We start from the raw sequence: 5492 nt of genomic DNA on the forward strand, positions 1-5492 counted from the left end.
TGCCTTAAAAGGTATAATCAGAAAACTTTTACTTCCATTCCTATCTCCTTTACTTTGTTCCTACCCACCCCATATAGGTAACCATTTTAATTAATTTCTAGTTTGTCTTTCCTGTGTGTGTGTGTGTGCGCGCGCGTGCATGTATGTCCACACACAAAAAAAATTCTGCCGTTTTCTCAACCCAAAAGTGATATACTACATGCATTCTTTTGCATCTTGCTTTTTTTCATTTAATAACTCATCCTAAAAATGATATAAGTTCATAGGGCTCCTTCCTATTCCTTGTTTTTGGCTTCATAGTACTCCACTATATGGATGTACTGTTGTTCATTCAACCAGTCTATTAAAGATGGGCCTTGGGTAGTTTCCAATGATTCCTAACCTATTACAAACATGGCTCAGAGAATCACCTTGTGCATATGCATTTTGTAATTGTGAATGTGCATTTTTCTGGATAAATTCCTAGAAGTTGGACTGCTGGGTAAATGCTTATGTTGCTTTGTTAGATATTGCTCACTTCCCCTCCATAGGAGTGGTACTGGTTTGTACGCCTGGCATTGATTTAAAATCTAGGAGGGGTTCTGAGCTGGGAGGTTCTCTGAGCCAACCTGAGAGTCTTGAACCTTCCCACCAGTAACACACTACCCCAAGCTCCCTCTGCCCTGGAGATCTGGCAAGAGCAAAGGTCTCTTGATTCCATCCCTTTCATCCTTCTGCATTTCTGTACTCCATTTGGAAAACCGGAGCAGAAAGAAGTGATGAGGCTGAAGGCTTTAGCCAGACAGGAACGACAGTGAGGAGAGGCAAAGGAGAGCAGGGGACCCTCGCCCCATGACACCTATGTTCTCACCTCCCTTTTCTTACCTTTGGCCTCTCTGCTATCCCCCAACACAAACTGCCTTCGACAGCCCCTCCCCTGCCTGGGCTCTGGTTCTAACTAGATCCTGCCTGGTTTCCCTCCTCAATCCACCTTCACGTGGGCCGATCGATCACAGGGGACTGGGGCAGGGTGGAGGCAGATGTCTAAAGTCCCTGTCATTTCTGTTTTAACATGTGCAGAGGAGGTAAGTCAGTGGAACAAGAATGGCTCATACAAAGGAAAAAGGAGACAGAGAGATGCTGGGAGAGGAAGCTGAGCATAAAACATTCCACACCAGCCCCTTGGACTCCAGCCCAGGCACCTGCTTTATTGCTATGACCACTCTACAGAAAGGGGAAATGAGTGGGGGAAAGGATGCTCTCCCAGTTTGAGGGGGGCTGGGAGTTCTGCTTCCTTGTGACCCAGAGCCTTGCCTTTCTCATCCCTCTCTCTTTCTCACCCCTACCACCAAATAGCAACTGGGGAGGACAGGAATCGATGCATAGCTGAGGAGCAGGGAACTGAAGGGAGCCCTGTCTAAGGGGTAGGCTCAGGGGAAGAGGTCAGAGGGTAGGAAGAATTCCCCCCCCCACCCCCCGGGAAGCCAGTGAGGCCCAGGGTAGGGCATTCCTCTTCAAGGTCAAATCAAACACCTGGGTCACCCTAAGCCAAACAGGCCTGGGGACCAAGAATGAGCACTTTCCTTTCCTTCCTGCAAAGCGTGGCGGATCTGGAATGCCCTAGATCAGTGGTTCTTAACCTTCCTAATGCCGCGACCCTTTAATACAGTTCCTCATGTTGTATGGTTGGTGACCCCCAACCATAAAATTATTTTCATTGCTACTTCATAACTGTAATGTTGCTACTGTTATGAATCGTCATGTAAATATTGGTTTTATTAGAGGAAATATTACATCATATAGGCCAGTGGTTCTCAACCTTCTGGCCCTTTAAATACAGTTCCTCATGTTGTGACCCAACCATAAAATTATTTTCGTTGCTACTTCATAAATCGGTGATGGTTACTGTTATGAATCGTCATGTAAATATCTGATATGCAGGATGTATTTTCATTGTTACAAATTGAACATAATTAAAGCATAGTGATTAATCACAAAAACAATATGTAATTATATATGTGTTTTTCCGATGGTCTTAGGCGACCCCTGTGAAAGGGTCATTCGACCCCCAAAGGGGTCGCGACTCACAGGTTGAGAACTGCTGCCCTCGATGGACAGGCTTATCCATGTCTTTGGGTGCTGGTCACGGCCAGCAGCATAGAATAAACAAGAAAAGGGCCCCTGGAGGTTACTGAGAGAAGCTAAGTTCTCAAGTAGGAGGCAGTTTGCGGTGGAATGCTTGAATTGCTGACAGGTGGCAGCTGGCTCAGTGCTGGGTCAGCCCAGGCCTTTCCTCTCCAGACCCTCCAGGGTGTGAGAGTGGGGAACACTAAGGCTCCCCAATACCCGTGCTTAGGGACTTCACCTCCCACCACACCAGCACACTTCTCCCAGCACGCACACCAAGGGGAAACTCTTAACTGCTCTACGTTGGCCCTCCCATGTTGACTTTCTTTTGACACCAAAGACCATAGAAATCCGACTAATCTGACTCAGCCAAGTCCTCCCACTGTTACTGTGGGAGCATCTGCCTGGGTGAGTTTGATTCCCAGGTTCCCCCCAAATGCTACTTGCTTCTTCCAACAAACATTGACCAAGCGCTGTTTTACGCTTGGGCACTGTGCTAGGTGCGGGGAGTCCCAGAGGCTAAGGGAGCTGTGCTCCTTGAACTTGACCTTGAATTTAGCCTGGGACACGGAGGTGGACACTGTAAGGGGAAAGGACTGAGGCTCCCTCGTCGGCGGCTCGGAGCACCTTCTACACCGAGAACTCGGATCCAGGCAGAGCCGGGGGTGGAGCCGAGGCGCGCGGGGAGCCGGCAGCGGTGCAGGCGGGCACCCGCGCAGAGCCGCCAGGGAGGGGCAGCAGGTTCGGGACGAACAGGATCCCGCCCTGCAGCCCCAGACCCACTGCTCAAGGCCGCGGGAGCAGGGTCCTCAGAGCACGCTAAATAGAGACCCCTCCCCCTAGAACCTACCAGAATCCACCCCTAGTCAGAGAACTGAAAATACGAAGGTGGGCTGCAGGAATGGTGGGATTATGCGCCAAGAGGGAAGGCGTGGGGGTGGGGAGCGTCATGATTTAGGGGGTGTACCCTGGCAAGATGGTGGCAGGGAGATAGGGCTCCCGTGCAGGAGCGAAGACATGGACCCCCACCCTCTTCCTGCAGGACAAGGGCTGGATCCTACCTTGGGGAAGCCCTCATTCCCGTCTGGATCAGAATACAGGGAGGGAGGGAAGAGCTGTTCAGCTTTGGGGGGCAGTCAGGTCAACCATCCAACACCTCAAAATGAAAACTGGTTCCTATTGTTTCCTGGGCCCCATTTAAGCTCTCCTCCCAGCCCCTCCTCTCCAGTTTCTGAGCTCGATTTAGCTAACACTCCTCCAGCCAAACTAGCTGGGGCGGTGGGCATCTGCTTCCTCTCCCCCTGCCTGACCCCCACACGTGTGGGGGCTTCACATCCAGCCAAGGAGGGAGCCTGGCTCCCTAGCCCTCAGAGCCACCGCCTCTTCCTGCCTCCTCCCCCCATACCTTCCCCACCCAGTCCCTCCCGACCCGAGGCCCCTCTCCACCGCCCCGCCCCAGGGCCAGTCCCGGCGGCCAACGAAGACCCTCATCTCTTCCCTTCTTCCAGGCAAAGAGGGCTGGGAGCTCAGGGGGCGCTGGAGGGGCACCTCCACGTAGGAAGACCAGAAGGGGCAGCTTAGGGAGGGGCTCAAGGAGGGAAGGGAGGACCCTAAGAGCGGTGGGTGAAATAAAAAATAAGAAATAAGAAAACAGCAGAGGATCTCCACCCAGAGGCGGAGGTGGCGCAGCAGAATGGATTTCGCTTCCCCTCCCCCAGCGGCGTCAGTTGCGGGCCAGTGAATTTCTTCATCTGACATCCCCCCCAACCAGGCCAACCGGCGCCGACGTCGCGATAGGTGTATAAATGGCAGCCGGGGAGGAGCGCGCTGGGTCCTTCAAAGAGATGGAGGAGTGCGAGGCTGCACTGACTCCGGGGAGGATGCCAGTCAGCCTCCTCCACCCCAAGAGCCAGCCAGGAATGTGAGTGAGCGTGTGAGAAGGGAGGGCGGGCGGGACAATCCAGCCTGAATGTCTCCCTCTTCAGCCCCAAGACACTCGGGGACGCTCCTCCCCGGGACGCCTACGACCAGCCCCCCACCGCGGAGCGCCCACCAGCCCCCCTGCACCAGCCTGGAAATTGCAAACTTTCCAACGCCACCTCCTCCCCTTTCTTCCCTCTGGGACCAGAGCTGCACGGGGCGTTGCCCTCGGAGACACTCACACAGTTGGTTCTTGACTCTTCGCACACAGTCAAACAACAGGGCGCAGGGAACTCTCAGCTTTTCCACAGCTAATTATAGACGTGAAAGTCTGAGGATGTTTTGCAAGTGGCAGAGAGAAACTGCTGAGGTTTCTCCACAAAGCCGAAGAAATTCCATTTGGGCACCCCTTCCTCACCCCACTTCTCCCAGCTACCTCCCCGCGTCCCCTCCAGTGCGCCCATCTCCCAGTCCCCACCGCAGCCCCTCCTTCTCGTTGCAGATTTCTTACTCCGTTCTTTTTTCCTTTTTTTTTTTTTTCCATCTCTCTTTGGGGCTTTCGAGAAAGGGAACAGACGCGGAAAATATTTTTGCAAGTTTTCCATTCAGCGGCTCATTCCCAAGCCCAGGGGGAGCGGGAGGGGGAGGGCAGGAGCAGATGGGGGCAATGAACTGTTTTTTCCAAAAGCTCCATTTGGGTGTGAAAAGGACAATCTCTCCATTTCCCTACCCCCACGGCCCAGGAATGACAAACACTAGGAAAACAAAAATAAGTCACTTGTTTGATTATACGATTTCTCAGAACTGAGTCTAGGAAGGAAATACAGTATTTGACAAATCTGTGCGCGCGCGCGTACACACACACACACACACACACACACACACACACAGAGCCCAAACCCAGTAGCAAGAAATATGCCGGGAACAGGAAATTCAGGGAGTTTTAGAAGCCAGCGAGAGGAAAGAAACAAAGTTTGCACATCGCGAGTCAATTCATTCTCTGCAAGCCTTACCTCGCTTTCTTTCTAGCAAAGATCCAGGCTTCTGCAAGCAGCACTCTCCCTCCGGGGTTCCATGGACAGGGTAGGGCGGGGGTGACCACTGGTCTCCCCAATGAGCAGCCACGCTAGAGATGCCGGCTTGCTCCCTAGCCTTTTTAAAAAATTTTTTTTGCAGCTGCCCGGGAGCGGGCCGGTCTCCTCCGCCGGCCCTCCCGCCGGGAAGGACCTCAGGTTCCTGGAAGCAAATGCTGCGGGGGAGCTGGGCGGGTGCCTCCGGTCCTGCTCTCCTCGGAAGGATGGTTCCCCAGGAAGTTCGCGCCTTCCCCCTCGCGCCCCAGCTCGGCTGGTCTCAACGGCGGAGCTTTCTTAAGAAAACGCTTGTCATGGCAACAGCTTCGGCCAACTCGGACCGACTCCAGTCTGCCCGCCCGCCCGCTCTCCCCAGTGGCGCGGGGGGAGAAGGGG

General features: G+C 53.4%; 1 protein-coding gene across 4 annotated transcripts in view; it reads right to left on the reverse strand.

Annotated features, from left to right (window-relative positions):
* The window catches only part of ATP2B4 (ATPase, Ca++ transporting, plasma membrane 4), a 94150-nt gene extending 88667 nt beyond the window's left edge, over positions 1-5483 (reverse strand). For all 4 annotated transcript variants that reach the window (XM_015569303.1, XM_006771996.2, XM_006771998.2 and 1 more), the window contains exon 1: positions 5040-5483. The gene's annotated coding sequence lies outside the window, so the exon portion shown is untranslated. The remainder of the gene's footprint in view (positions 1-5039) is intronic.
* Between the last annotated feature and the right edge of the window lie 9 nt (positions 5484-5492).

Source organism: Myotis davidii, unplaced genomic scaffold (assembly GCF_000327345.1).
Source record: "Myotis davidii unplaced genomic scaffold, ASM32734v1 scaffold246, whole genome shotgun sequence".
NCBI classification, from domain to species: Eukaryota; Metazoa; Chordata; class Mammalia; order Chiroptera; family Vespertilionidae; genus Myotis; species Myotis davidii.